Source organism: Ammodytes marinus, assembly GCF_949987685.1.
Source record: "Ammodytes marinus genome assembly, chromosome: 1".
Lineage (NCBI taxonomy): Eukaryota > Metazoa > Chordata > Actinopteri > Uranoscopiformes > Ammodytidae > Ammodytes > Ammodytes marinus.
Window position 1 is genome coordinate 6042446 of NC_137230.1, and position 16368 is coordinate 6058813.

Here is a 16368-nt window from a genome sequence, read left to right on the forward strand (position 1 = left end):
TGTGTGTGTGTGTGCATACAGTATGTGTGTTGGCTAGGAAGTTTTATGCTAATATGCATGTTTGCCTCTTTTCATTTCTTTTCAATTCCCTTGCTCTTATTCCCTTTGAAAGTCAGGGGCACAAAACTTTGAGAAAGAAGGGAAAATAAGATGAATATAAAAGTAACACTGCATATATTTTTGTAGCCGATTTCAATGGAGGAAAAGCGAGAGACGGAAAGAGAGAGAGAGAGAGCGAGAGACAGAGAGAGCCAGTGAAAGAGAGAAAAAGACTCAAATCACTCAAATGAGGGCCTCTCATTATTGGGTGCCCGGGCGTTGTTTGTCCAGGAAGCCTTTCTCTCTGGCACCTTGTTAGAGATGTCCACGGCCTGGTAATTGGATCCGTCTTGCCGTTAGAGTGGAAGGCCCGCGCTGACAGACGCTCAGAGCCCGATAGATAGCTTAAATGACAAATGTTCCCTTTCCTTCTTAAAAACCTGAGTGTAAAGAATGTGACGTCTCGTTAGCGTCCACAAGAGCTCTCTGGCAATCAAGTGGTGGGGCTGCTGCTTAAATCTAGGAGCCCTATACAGCGTATAAGGGGGAGGGGGGGGGGGGGGAGGGGGGGGACTGGTGTCTCCAGAAAGCTTTAAGTTAGAAAGGATGTTGATTTGTGTGTGTTTGTGGGTGTATGGTAAAGGTATAGCAAAGGGATCTACTTTTTCCCTGGGTTTAAAGTGAGCAGACATGAGGCAAGAGCAGACATGAGGCAAGACATTTTTTCCGCCATAACTTCCACTGCCCCCCCCCCTCCCCCCCCACCCTCCGAACAATGCTGCAACCAAGGCAGATTATAAAAGCATTACAGGCACATATATCCAATTTGACCACACTCATTAAACATCAGGAAGTTGTTTTGATAAACTTACAATGTCCAAACAGCTTCAACCATAAGTATATATGTTTGTTTTGGATTAAACATGTCCTGTATGCTCATGTGCTGCCTTGTGATCACTGTTTGAAGCCATGTGTTACACATTGACCATTGAGATATCTGATTGGCTTAAAAAATAAATGTCAAAAAAACATATTTCTTTAATCCACGTGACATATTTCTATGATAAACCATGTCATTACAAGTACATATTCCACGCATTACTTTCTGTCCGTCTTTTAAAAGGCTGTTGGGTTTGTTTGAATGGATGTCCAGCCACACGTACCAGTGGATAAACATTTCTTAAATCTGGTATACGTACTCAATCCAATGTCAATGATCAAATATGAATATGAAGACATTCTATGAAGACACTCACACTTAATTTCATGGTTCAGGAAGTGTTCTATTCATCAGTGAAATGCAACAAGCTGCTTTTGTTTTTCTTTCACCAAATGCCAAATGAACATCCACAACCAAAGGGCTTTCCAATTAGGTCTGTTTGGCATTCGTCAAACATGAGCTGGTACAAGATTACACTGCCAGGTTCAAGCTGTAAAACCACTTCCATATGCGTCATGACTGAATCCCAGTATATATATAAAGAAACAAACAACGTTGAGACTCAGAATGAAGTTAAGAGTTAGCAACATCATTCCTTTATGTGGATCATTGGAGTGATTGCTTTCTCCTAATCATTGTTGAACATTCACACAATGTGAAGTCCTAGTATTGTAGAGAGAAGACCATTGTTCTCACTGGGGAAAGCTCTACTTAACAGCTGTGAGGAAGAAAAGTGGCCAACACACCCATTACAAACCAACTTTAAAGTTAAAACTCAATTTTGGGCCATCAACCTCCTTCAGGAGAAAAGGGGGAATCATTTTATCACTCATATATGTTCTGACTGTAAAACACTACTGCAGTGCTCTGTCCCTTAGCCCTGTTTCTTAGACACATCATTAATATACTGCTAAAATGTTCTCCAGATTACATTTCCAAATGATAGCCTGTGGTGTGTACCAGGTAAACTTGTAGGAAGGGAAGTTGGTTGGTGGACTGGGCTTTGACATTGGACACTGGGGTGTTTTGAATCCAGAATCCCACGCATGGTTTGGTTTTGGACTTTGACTTCATTCTCCTCAAAGAACAGGCACAACTTTATTTCTAAACTAAACTCATTTCTTCTTACATATCGCTTTGTCCTTTTTATTTATTTATTTTTCATTAAAAGCACCTTAACGCAGAGGTGTTCAGTTGTATAAGATACCCACTCACCAAGTACACCAGTTCATTTCCAGGCAGATCCTGTGCATTCATTCCAACAAAACACACACATAGTGTCTGCAGATGGGAAATAGGAGATGAATAGATGTCCTGCACTTGTAACTGCATCTGGGTGAACAGAGCTTTAGGGTTGCGTGTTTTGGTACGGAGGCTATAGCTTGGGGATAAGATATATACTCTCTTGATGAGAAAAAGGAAGAGTCTGCAGGCTACCCTATGTATCAGAGGACTGTGCCACGGATGACATATTGGAAACATGGATAAACAAGGGGAAGTAAATGTAGAAAAAAAAACACTAGGCAGATGAAAAGCAGTTGCATGTTGTCATATTTACATATCCACTTGTAAAGCCAACGTGGGAACATCCAGAGAGAAAAAGAAAAAACCTGCAAGGATGATTCCTACATGTCTCTGTGTTTTAAAGTATGGAACCAATTGAGTGTGTCAGAGCACACAAACACCAGTGACGTTTGCAGATTCTGATTATCTTGACTTTGGGTCTAAGATGTGTTGTGTACAAAGTGCTAGATGAAAACAGAGGTTGTATACATTCCTCCGTCCGAGTGAGTAAGGACTAGAGGTAAGAAAAAAACAAAAAAATAAAAAACATGGTTGCAAATGGTGCTTATACCAAAATGACGTCCGTGTGGAAGGTTTTTGAGAGACAGGTCTGTTTTTTTTCCGAGAAGCAGGTGTCCCAAACCCGCTCCACTTCCTCTTGTTTGTCTGTTGTTATTGTCTTCCATCAACCTCCGATCCGGCTATGTGGTTCGGATTAGCTTCGCCCCTGACGGGATTGTTTACGTATGCCTTAATTAAAGCGGTTGCTGTGAGCAACATGAGTCATAGCCTCCATCTGCGCTATGTCATCAAATAAAAAAGAGACTGTGAGAGATGGTGAAGAGAGAGAGAGAGAGAGAGAGAGAGAGAGAGAGAGAGAGAGAGAGAGAGAGAGAGAGAGAGAGAGAGAGAAGAAAGACAGATAACTAAGATAAGGACATCAGGGGTCAGGACATTGAGACGCTCCATATTTTCGAAGCAGATTTTAGTTTAATTGACTTACGCATGTGTACTGGAATGAAATGAATGACAATAAAAGAGCAAAGAAGGGGATACCATCATAATTGGTGGGTCCCGTTGGAGTGAATTGACTGTGGCGTAAGCACAAACAGTCGGTTCATCCAAACTCATATAAGGCATACTGTAGTCTTTCACTTATGGAATGATGCCGAGCCATGCAGATGCTGTATCTTTGGTCATCTGTGGCCTATGGTTTTTGCGATATATATCTAAGATTACAGCCCACAGTGGAGTCATTGAAGTTTTGTTTGAGCAGTTCCAACTCTTTCTCCAAATAGTTTCCCAATGTATCTAAAAACAGGCAAAACTGCATTGATAAAAGAGAAACATATGTTCCCTTGTGATTTGATGAGTGGACCTTTTTAAATAATCATATTAGGCCACATAATCTTCACAGCACTATAGAGCATGAGACTCTGAATCTCAGGGTTGTGGGTTCGAGCCCCACACTGGGCATAATGTTTGATCTTCAAGGTGAATTGTAGCACCATAATTGTTGAAATGTGTTAACCACATCAGCCGATTCTTAAATCGTCAAATTAGTCCACGAAATGTTCACAGCTCTGAAATGCGTTAGAGATAATTGACCTGATTGTCCGAGAGACATACCATACCATACCATATCATGGTACTAAAGAAAACAAAGGTTATATGGTCCATACATTTCTGTTTTCTTACAAAACCTTATTTTTACATCCAACCTTGAAAATGTATGCTTTATAAAGGCCAGACACTAATTTAAATGTTGTTAGTTTTTTTTTGTTTGTCTTTAATGTATGTTATGTAGCGGTTTCCTCTGGAACAGTTTTTTTTTTTAAGTTGCATACTCATGCTTTTAAGTGATGAGCAGACCATCCATCTTCTTCCCCTCCCAGAAGGCACTGCAACATTCACACATGCAGACTTTTGTTGTTAAATGTTCATCCTCATTCAGTATTTAGTAGGGGTGAAAGACACAGGGTGGACAGAGAGGGAGGAAGGATGCAAACAGTGAAACACGCATCGCACATACAACTGGCTTCATTTACGCACTCAAAACATGTACACCTACACACACACACACACACACACACACACACACACACACACACACACACACACACACACACACCTCTTTCTTCCTGTGGGAGGTTGAAGTTAAAATCTAGCTCACAGGCGCTGACAACAGTTGTGTGTTAGCATCATGCACAGCTGTTATACTGATCATTGAATGATCTACACATGTATGCCTTGTTTCCACTGAGCAGCACAGTTTAGATCGGCAGGGCACAGTAACCCAGGCTAGATCTGTCTGCATTTCCACTGCCAACAGTCCCCTTACTTGCTAGGCGGGTTTACCACAACGAAAAGGGTGACAAAAAATAGGAGCGGCACGGTTTGGTTATTTCGGTACCCTTTCTAACTTTGAACAATGAAAAATGCACAAATGTGTGCCGAGCTGCACCTCACCACTCAGTGGCAACGAGGCTTTACTGCATTGAGTGAACAGTGAGTGCATCTGTATGATTTCATTCTAGAGAAATGTGAACTACATTTTTATCACCCATTTAACCTATCCAGTTTCAACTCACTCCCTTTTTCCCTTTTCCTCCCTCCATTCTTCCACCTCCCCCACCCTCCAACCCATCTTTTGTCTCCCCTGTAGAGTTAAAGGTAATTCTTGTGTTTCGCTCCTTGTTGTTGCTATTATCTGCTTTATTGAGCACAGTGTCCACAGTACAGTGCAGTTCCAGGCCATTTCCATAAAGCTGTGGGAAGGGGGGGTGGAGATATTAGAGGAGCAGCAAATGACTCATGACTTAGGAAGGGGGGGGCGTGTGTGTGTGTGTGTATGTGTGTTGGTTGAGGGGTGAAGGGGGATTGTTGGGCCATGGGGTACCCACACTCCACTTTACCCTCACCCTACCTCTTGTCCATGCCATCCCACATGGTTAGCTGCATGTAGATTTGCTCTCGTTTACTCCTCCCTTCTTCACCTCCTCCACCTCCTTCCTTGGCATGCTACGCCCCCTCCTCCTCCCTCTTCCTCCCTCCTTCCTCCACCTAATCCCCTTTCTCCACCCTCTGCATTGCAAACTCCCAAACATTAAATTGTGATAGATGAAGAGCGGAGGGCATTCATACAAATCAATGACTTTAGTGTATGTGTCATTAGCCGGCAACACGCAGCCAGCGGTCAGCGTCATAAATCACGCCATGATCGGCCTGTCTGCCGCGCCGCACACCGCAGCTGTGCAGGGCTGCATGTATTATAGCCCCACCACCAGTGTACCAACCCAAGCTGCTCACTTTATAGGGACAAGTAATAAGGCGAAAAAGGGGGTGGAAGAGAGGTCCTCAGTGGAGCTTCTAGTTCATGCTGGAAAAAAAGCATGGAGTCTTTAGTGACTCAGTGAACTATAGCTGATGACTCAGCTGCACTGCATTATGGGTACAACAACAATCAGCCATGTAATGATGTTACAGGACATTTAAAGTCAAGGTAGATTGGTCATTTGAGTGTGATTGGGGAGAGATGGTGTAGATGCTTTGTCTGCATTTTGATTACAATACTATATGGAGAGTTAAGAAACTAAAGTGTAACTGGTATCCCACATTCCATCAGCAGTATGTAAAGGCTACATACACAATAACATGGAATACATTTAAAGAGTATCTATACAATACATCAATAGATTGTAGCTCATGAACATGCAATGTTTCAATGCTATACGAGGAGAATGTAGTATGCCACAAGAGGGCCTATTTTACTGTTCTGTATACACAATTCATCACACCATGCATATGTTATAGTCACCTAATTAAGCATAATATTTTTGAAACTCAATATACAGTACATTGTCAATAAAATACATATTGGAAAAAGGACTGTCAGCAATTTCTCATAGAATCATGCAATGGAATTTTAAAAAATAAATACTTTTATACAACAACGAAATAGCAATGTAAAGTTGACCTCAGTTCACCCATAATGCAATAAAAAAAAAAGGTATTGTGTATAAGCTAACAGCTGCCTCAAGCTGACTTCTCTGCAGGAGCCATGCCCCTGTAGTGCGGCTAAATAAAAGTTTTGAGTTGTGGACAGGAAAGAGAGTGCATGGGTAAAGGCATCATTAATCAAGGCTAGTGCTCAATTAATCAAAAAGAGAGGAGAGTGCTAGTCCTGTGACCCTGCTATCCAAACCAGAACCTAGGGTTGTCAATACTGGCCTCAGGGAAGCAGCCAGGCAGAGCCGCTGCACCCAAGCCAACCAGTCAATAGACAGGACCGAAGATCCAGCTGTCCTCCCACACTGTCGTCCACAGCAACACTGTCACTGTCGCCAGTCCACAGGAGGACACGTCCCCCCTGGGAGGAGAAGAGGGGATGCTGCTGATACAGGCTAACATATGACACAAGTTACTGTATATCAGGGTGTTGACTAAAAGAAACAACCTTTGATAAGATATTTATTTTATATAGCGCTTTTCATGTATACTCAAATACACTTTACAACAAAATGAGTACACAAGCAAATTAAAATCAGGTGTAACAATAAAGCCAACACACAATAAACAAAAGCAAAGACAAGTATATTGAAAAGTCAAAGTAAGTGAATCGGCGTATACAATCAGGTGTAATGTAAATATGTCAAATAACATATGGAATGTTAAGTGATTAAGTAGTGGCTGTGGGAGATTGTCAAAAGATAAAAACAGCAAAATAATGAGGTGACTATCTGATAATGTTGGAATAATAAAAGTAGTGTAATGATCTTTAATATATAGTGATATGCTAGCATGCAATTTAAATGAATTATGAGCTAATTCTATGTTAAAGTAGATCTGTACTGAACAACAGCAAACATAGAAAACGTGATATCCCCGTTTTTTTTGGGCGTTACTTGTAATACCCTGCATTTGATACAGCTACGTATTGTACACATACAAATATAAAATGGGAACAGTCTCCTTTCCGTGTCTGTTTAAGCCAGTTTATCAAGAAATAAAATAAAAGTTTGTTTACTCCAGCCCCATGCAATTGTATAAATAAAATACCCCAAACTCTGCAGATTAATACTCGCCAAGTGCATCCCACGGGAGACACTCTGCATTTCATCTAAAGAAATTAAAAATAATCATCTATTTATGAACAAAGAAAAAAAGACTTGTTCTCCCCTTTTTTTTTTCTCCGCGCGTGTTATACAATTCTCTGTCTTGCCAGAAAGAAGTCAAGGAATCAATTATTTTCCTCACCCTCTTTGTGGAAAATGAAGTGTAAGTCACTCATTGACTTGATACGGAGACATAATTTGATCTCTAAAGACTTGGAGGGGGGGAAAAAAAAGAATGCTGATGAGAATATCTTGATTTAGCTTCTCAACATCAAGGGGATTCACCAACAAAAAAAAGCTCCATCAAGACCTCATTAATATCTGCCTTCATTTGGAAGCAAAATGGTGACCATGGCCGCGTGACGACCAGCCTTGTTATAGGGGGACGTGAACAGTTGATTTAAGGGCCAGGGTCCATGGCTGTTTTAATGGACTGAGAAGTAATTTGTTCCCCCCACTTCTTTAAATTCCACAGAAGTTTTGATGAAATATTCTTGATAACCTCCTGACAATTCACTTTTTTTTCTTGTTTAACTTTAGTCATGCCGTATATTTATTTGTTGCCTTGCCTTAAAGGCCTACTTCACCGGTTTGAATATGAAGGTGTATTGAATTCTGAGATCCTATGTAGTATAAATGTGCAAAAAAAATTAAAATCGGTTCATCCTAGCCTGAGAAAAGGCAGAAAGAGTGTTTTTTTTAACCCTATATTGCTCTTTCTCGTGACATCACAGAAAGAGAAATATAGGGTTAAAAAAAAATGTACTTTGTAAATATTACTGTGATGTCACAGTAAAAGACATCACAGTAATATTTACAAAGAAAGTTTTTTTTAACCCTATATTTCTCTTTCTGTGATGTCACGGGAAAGAGAAATATAGGGTTAAAAAAACACTCTTTCTGCCTTTTCTCAGGCTAGGATGAACCGATTTCAATTTTTTTCGCACATTTATACTACATAGGATCTCAGAATTCAATACACCTTCATATTCAAACTGGTGAAGTAGGCCTTTAACCTTTAAACCGATTCCAGAAATGTAGCAGTTTCAAACACAATACGCGGCTTTCAAAGACTTTGATTTATTTTTATGATAAAACAGAATGGTGTGCCTAATTATTTCGTACAATAGTATCCAATACTATTGTTTTCGTAAGTGGCATGCATTGAAGACAGTTCAGCCCAAACAGCGATTATATGTTTCAATTGTATATTTCTCCAAGTGACTATCAGATTGTCCTTGCCATTTGTCACCCAGTATGTTTTTTTTCTTCTTAGATCTGCAGCCATATCAGACAGCCTGCAGTTAAACCTATATCTCCACCACTATCTATGCTTTTCTCCCTATACCTCCCTCCCTCTACTTCAGTCCTGGGGGTGATATATGGCCATTGACACCATTAGACAAAGGTATTATTAGCAGATTAGGCTAGGCAAAAGAGCGCAGGATAGGGACACGGGCCGGGGGCCACGTCTTTCTAAAGATGCCAGGGCACCCAGTCTCTGGAATAACCCAGCAGCGGCCCCCTTAACCACTGTCCCCAATTACAGCATGGCACACAGCGGGTCACGGACCACAGTGAATAAATATTCCCACATTATCTCCAGCGGTAGGAAGGGAGCGGTGGAAAGGAGTAGGCCCACATGGGGGATATGGTTAGCCCCCCCTTTGGCCCACAGGCTGGGGAAGGCTCTGGTGAAACACAAAAGGGGCATAATGTGGGTTATCAATGAGGGAGATGATTATTCTTTTTTTATTAAATGAATGGGACTTGGTGTATTAAGATCTCTGCCAGCCTGGTTTGAAGGTGTGGGTTCATAAAGCTGAAATAGTCTTCTGTTTATTGTAATGTAGGATGGTTACATTGCCACAGCAGAGGACACCATGTCAAACTCATTTTTACCCATTGTTTTGTTATATTACACGCTTGTCACCATACACAATCTTATCAATGGTTCTACCCCACTGACCCTCAGGTGTTAATAGTGGTAATGCACTGAGATTTGAGACTTGGAATACATGGAGGCAGTAACCATGGCTGTGAACAATGCAGGATTCAAACAGCTAAGAAACGTTGTGAGGAAAAAGTGTTTAACGAGGCGGCATTCAATGCCTTTGTAAGAGCTCAGGAACGGATGCAGTGCATTTCGGTGAGTACCTAGTATGTTAACCATACTTTTGGTGGTTTAAAAGAAAGCTCTGCAGGTAGCCTTTACCGGTATATTTACAATGTTACACATTTTAAAGTTGAATTATTTACAGAAGTATTACGTCATGAAGATGACCTAACACACACACACACACACACACACACACACACACACACACGCACACACACACACGCACACACACACACACGCCTCCCCTTCCTAAAGACATTAAGCATGAAGATGGTGAGTGATGCCCCTCTAACACTGATTTGTCTCCTTAGCAGTTTGTAAATGTTTTTAAAGGATGGCTATCTAGACATTTCGATATGAATGTAGACCACCTTGAATATGCAGAGATATGTTAATATGTTTCATAGATAAAGATACAAATAATAAGTCCAAAAGTGTATAAATGACTGTTGCTCTCGTGGTAACACCAGTAAGAATACAATGATAGTGTTCAAACCAGGTGAGAAGAGATAAATACATCTGTGTGATTATTGTGCTAAATAAATTTATGTCCTTCCCCCGACAAAACATAATTGAACTAATATGTGATCCTTAGCGGACGCACAATGGGCTCTGGTTCCTTTTTTGTTTTTAATTATTTCCAAAGTGACATTTTAGTACATACAAGGCTTTGGCGAGCTGACAGCGAGTAGTGTGAAAGTCTCTATTTCTTTCCCTTCTTTCTCTGTCTCTCCTTGTTTTTGCTTTTATCCTTTTTAGACTTGAAGGAGCCTAATGAGCATGTGCAGAGGGCTCCTCTCTCCCTTGCCCTTAAATCAGTAATTGGTTTCAGCGCTCGAGACTGTCAGGAAATTAACACATCACACGGTGACAGCTGTTCATTTTTTTTTTTTTTTTTTTTTTTTTTTACCGCAGCATTCTCCGTCATGTGAATGGCCACTGATTCGCCCGCAGAACATCACAAATGAGTGGTTGCTAATCAAGGGGGCCACTCTCAAGGGCAGAGCACATGCCATCGCCCTTCCATTCTCTCCCGCTAGTATAAGTAAGCAAAATAAGTGAGTAAAGAAACCACTGTGGTGTGGTGTGTGTGTTTGTGTGTGTGTGTGTGTGTGTGTGTGTGTGTGTGTGTGTGTGTGTGTGTGTGTGTGTGTGTGTGTGTGTGTGTGTGTGCGCGTCGAGTGTGTCTTGCTGTAGCTTACAGGTGGGTGAATCTCAAAAGGGACAGGCTCTTTTTTGTACGGCTTATTATTGTGAAAGTGTTTTAAAAGCTTTACATATCGTCACCCTCTTAAAATAATGGCCTAAGTCATTTTTTCAGTGTTTTCAGGAAACACAAAAAACTTAACCAAAGATTGAATATATGATATTCATTAATAATTTCACTCAAACAGGTTATGTCAAAAGATGACTCTTGACATTGTAATAACAATTTCTGTCAATTATGTAAGATATTAGGAATAAACCCTTTTATTAATGTTTAACTTGTGACTTAAGCCATTTTACACACTTGTGAAATGTCCTTGAACAAAAAAAATGAACAGTAAATTTAGACTTAGGCAAAATAAAATGGCCTAAAACACACTCTTGACATTCTGGTAATATGGTATAATGGCCTATGTCAAGTAAAATCACATGATCTGTTCAACTGAGGATTTAGGCCATTTTACCAGAGGTGGCCAGCATCATGAGGAGATGATTGAAGCAAAAAAAATCATTTTGGCCAAAAAGTGACTTAGGCCATTATTTTAAGAGGGTGACGATATATGATATCATATAGAAACAGGGAACATTTTCTGTGTCGAGCAACAGCGATCAACTGTGTGTGTGGGAAGTTTATTTATATGCAGTAACACATTTGGTAAACTAAGGTCATTCAAAGAGCTTAACATAGGAAGCATATAAATAACAAAAACAACAATAAAAAAAGTTTCAACAGTATATTGCATGAATACAGTAACACGTAAAATACAATCAAAGGCATGACAATATTACAGAAATTACATAAAAATACAATAAAAATACATAGGAAGTAATTAAGTAGATCAGAGGTGAACTTCAACATATCCAGCTTGTTTCCAAAGTAACTAGAGTTTAGGCACATCTATAGATCTTCTAGAGGTTTGTTTCAGGTATATTTGTCATAATAGGTCAAAGCAAGAAAGGGTTCATAGTATGGAAGTAAGTCTGAAATATATACAGTATTAGGGCCTAGCACTTTGTAAACAAATAACATAAAAGTTGATTGGTAGGAGCTAAATGTATCTGGTTTTCACCACACTTAACAGTTCAGTCTTAATAACACAAGTGCATGGACCTAGCATCATATACTGTGTATACATTACTATACATGTATTCATCTGTTAATTCAACCTTGTTCATTCGCATGTCGTGGTCCTTGACAGATAAGCGCCCCTCATTGATTGGGTGTATTTGTGTGATCACTTAGCTGCTGATAAGACAGACATCGTAGCATAGCGATAGCATCAGTGAAACACTGCAGTTCATAACAAGGTTAAATGAAGAGCTCTCTTTGTAAGGTGACTTTACATTTGGAGGTGTTCAGAAGAACACTGTTAGCAGCATGATCAAGAAGTAATCTAACTATATTGACTAGGGCTGATAACACTGGGAGAAGAGATTGAATTTATCCACTGGTCACATGCACTTTATTTTTATGTTTTTAAATATACATATAACTTGTTATCTTTATTCTCCTTTATATCTTATGACAGCCCAAAGAAAAGGGGCGTGGCCTTGATGTAGTTTTTTTCAAGTTGTTTTTCTATGATACTCTTTTGTTATGTCATTTTGCATTCATACCGAGGCCGCTTTTATTCATCGGCCTTGAATTGAAATCACCTTGTGTTTTTGAATGTGCTATATAGGCTACTGTTAATGAAGAGACTTCATTTGACTTGACTTTACTCAAATTTCAACCTGTCAGGGTCTCCATGGTGACACATTTTTAAAAAACCGCCTCACAGGAAAAGAAACAATGAATACATCGTAAATGTATTCAACTTATTTTAAATCACTTATAGACAGAATATTAGTGGACAGATAAAACATTTTGGGAAATACCTTTTTAACATAAATTTTGTCAAATTCATTCATGAGCGTTTTTTTTTTTTATCTTTGTCACATTGCTACATTACACTCAGCCTATTCTGCATACGGTGTGATCCACATCCACACATGAACACATTTTATCACCGCACCTTTTTTGTTTTTTTATTATTTTCATAACACCATTATTTTGTGTGTGAAACAAACAATAAAAACTGAGAAAGTGTGTGTTCCACTGTATTATCTCCTTCCTCCTTTCATTGTTTAAATCCTGATGAAAAGGGTGTGTGTGTGTGTGTGTGTGGTCTGTGTGTGCATATGAGAAGAAATGTGAGATAGTGTGTGTGTGTGTGTGTGTGTGTGTGTGTGTGTGTGTGTGTGTGTGTGTGTGTGTGTATGCATGAGCACGTGTTTCAAACAGAGACGAGAGAAAGTGAGAGCCAGTCCGGACATCTTATAAATCCTTCAAAAACTACAGCCGGGATAATAGCCCAATTAACCTTTTCATTCTTCCCCCAATCGTCAGCCAGATCCCTGCTCTCATTCTATCCCTCTTTTTTTTCTGTAATAAAATGAACTTCTCTTTCTCTCTTTCTCTCTTTCTCATCCTCCTTCACCTCCCCCGTGAGATCAGAGCAAAATGAAGGTTGTGTGACCCTCTCCGCACAATAAAGGATTCTTACAAACGTACCGATAGAAATAACCAGGTTTTTATTCCTCTGATGTAATTTGGCCACCATTCCCTAACATCTCCTCTCTTTGTCTGCCCTGACCTTATTTATGAGGGGTGGCTTAGTGAAGGACCGGTGCCTGGATTAAGAGTGTGGAGTGGTACAATACAAGGTGAATGGGGTCAGGGAGAAGAGATCCAAATGTGAGGACACTTAGGAAAAAAGGATAGAAAAGGTTGTTGGAGGAGGTGGCAGTGTCTACAGAGTTCAACGCCCACTGCTGAAGGCTTACAGTGCAAACCTGGATACCATTCAAGTCTTCTCAAAGCAATGTGCTGTATATTCATAAAGGTCTCTACGTGTGTATTTTGAACATAAATGGTTGGTTCTCTCGATTTACAACAATATACAAATATATTTTGCAATGCATTAATAAAATGCCATTCTCTCCAATGTATTGGAAACCTAAGATCATTTTACAGAGGCCTGAAAACACAATTAAAAAGCAAACCATATACTGCTATATGATAGAGGTTTGATTATGGGGTCAGGCCTGAATCCCCACACTCCCCTCTGGCCCGGACCCGGACTGTTTTCTTTTCTTTTTTTTTAATATAATTGAGGTGGGCACTTGAGAGTAAGCCTCAGTGTGTTAATCATAAAAGTCTATAGGTCTATTTAATGACCCCTTAATGTTAAAACTTGCTGTGATCCACACATAATAACGTTACACACAAAGTTACAGTATTATGAATTACAACACTATGATCACGGCGTGTCTCCTCTGGACTCACTGTTTTGTTACTTAATACATGCCCCCGTGCTGCGCTCATTAAGTCCTCATCTGAACAGATTTCTGCCATTCAAAAAACTCAGAATTGTAGTTTAAAAATGTTGTTATAACAGCCAACTTCATGTAGATCATGTAGGGTATAGGGCTGGATTTTCCGGGCCCGATCCCAGCTCTTATATACAGGAACTCCGTTGTTTGATGTGGTAACATCTGAACTAGTAAATTGAGTACAAGTGACTTGCTATGCATGGTATTTAAGGTTTCATCTGAATTGTATGTTAAAATGCTGTCAGTCACAGAACTTTTACTTGGGCAAAATATTCTATCACCCTTTCCGCCAAGTCATTTTTTCATTTGGAGAAGTGATTGGCTACTGTGACATATAATAATAATAATAATAATAATAATAATAATAATAATAATAATAATAATAATAATAATAATAATAATAATAATAATAATAATAATGACAGAGAGCAGGCTTCACAATCTGCACCAACATTTTGTTTAATTTTTTTAGCATTTTGCTTTGTAGTTATTATGAGTATTTAGAGGAGTCCTCCAGTGGATCCAACACTTTCCATGATGCAACTGTCTTCTATTAGAGCCTTCCTGCATGGTTAATGTCCATAACGTTTTACACTCCACACATCCTGTTTGTAACATAGGGTTTCTGTTAGAAGTCAGTGTAATCTCCAAAAAGTCCAAACTGAGATAACCCAAAAAATACATCACCATGGCATCATCAGAGTTATTTTCTCCAGCTGCACCTAACACACACACACACACACACACACACACAACACACACACACACACACACACACACACACACACACACACACACACACACACACACACACACACACACACACACACACACACACACACACACACACACACACACACGACAATGTACAACACTGTTTGCAGGCTTTGTGATACGAACCATGTCCACCCTTCTAACAACCATGGTAATCTTTCACTATTGTCAACACATATGCATTGTTATCTCCAGGTAGTTTTTTCATTCATGGCCATTAAGAACTGGGAATGCACACCAAGTGAAACTTGTCTAGTGACCTGAACAAAGTGTATCCAAAATAATTCTAACACACACACACACACACACACACACACACACACACACACACACACACACACACACACACACACACACACACACACATAGACAATTACAATAAAATAAACTGTAATTACTAAAGTTTTTCTTGACACACTCATGACATACAAACAAACACACACACACACATACTTGTAAATGTGGTGAAAAATGACGAAAACATCCATGGAATACATTGCGAGGTCAGTTTTTTTCTGTCTCCAAGTCCTTCATTGTCACATGCAGCTCCTGTCACCTCTCTCGCGCCGTGCCACCAACTACAATAAATAGCTTTTTAATGCACTTCAGAAGCAGCTAATCAACGCTAACGTTAAAACCTTTGACTGGAGAAAGTGACTGAGGATTTGTTATTTTCAAATCAGTGCTTCACACCCACCTGTAATAAAAAAAAAAAATGTGTTGAGACATTTATTTATTTGTTCTCATCAAACTTCTCAAAGGGCAATTTTATTTTACTTTTTGTTTGTGTGTTCTTTTCTGTCTATTTCACTTCCCAGATAATAACATCAGGACGACAACTCAACTAGTAGCAAGTTGAGCCATGCATTGCTTGGAGCAGCATTGTTACAACATAGTGTGTTTTGACAGGTGAACGGATGCCAACTCACATTCTTCACTATCATACAAATAAAAAAAAATAAACTCTGGCATTGGGAGGATATGTCAAGCTTCTCATACCTTTCCCTCAGGACGTTATAGCTTGTGCTGGAGTGTGTGTGTGTGTGTGTGTGTGTGTGTGTGTGTAATGTTTTCCCTATCTTGATGTGTAGATATCGTTCAGAGATGTAATTCCCATGTTGGCACTTTCTTTTAAATAATCAAAAAGCAGATGCCTATTTGAAGTTATATTCTGACAAAATACCTCAAAAGTAAATGTTCCATTATTTTTTTTATTTTTTTAAATGTCCAGAAATACAGGCCCTCACTTGGTCAATTTAAACCAATAGTCCACCGTTTGTAATATAGGAAGGTGTGTGTGTGTGTGTGTGTGTCAGTGTGTCTGAGTGTGTGCACTTCATCTCAAAACTGTCAAGGTGACACAAAGAAGTCTATTTGGTCGTTCTCCATACGTCTGAGTGTATGTTTCCGTTAGTAGGAATAAATGTGTTTGCATGTGTGAGTGACAGCCCGAGGGGGGGGAAGCAAATACAGTTGTAGGTGGAAAAAAACAAGGAGGAGGAGAGGCAGGGAAGAGA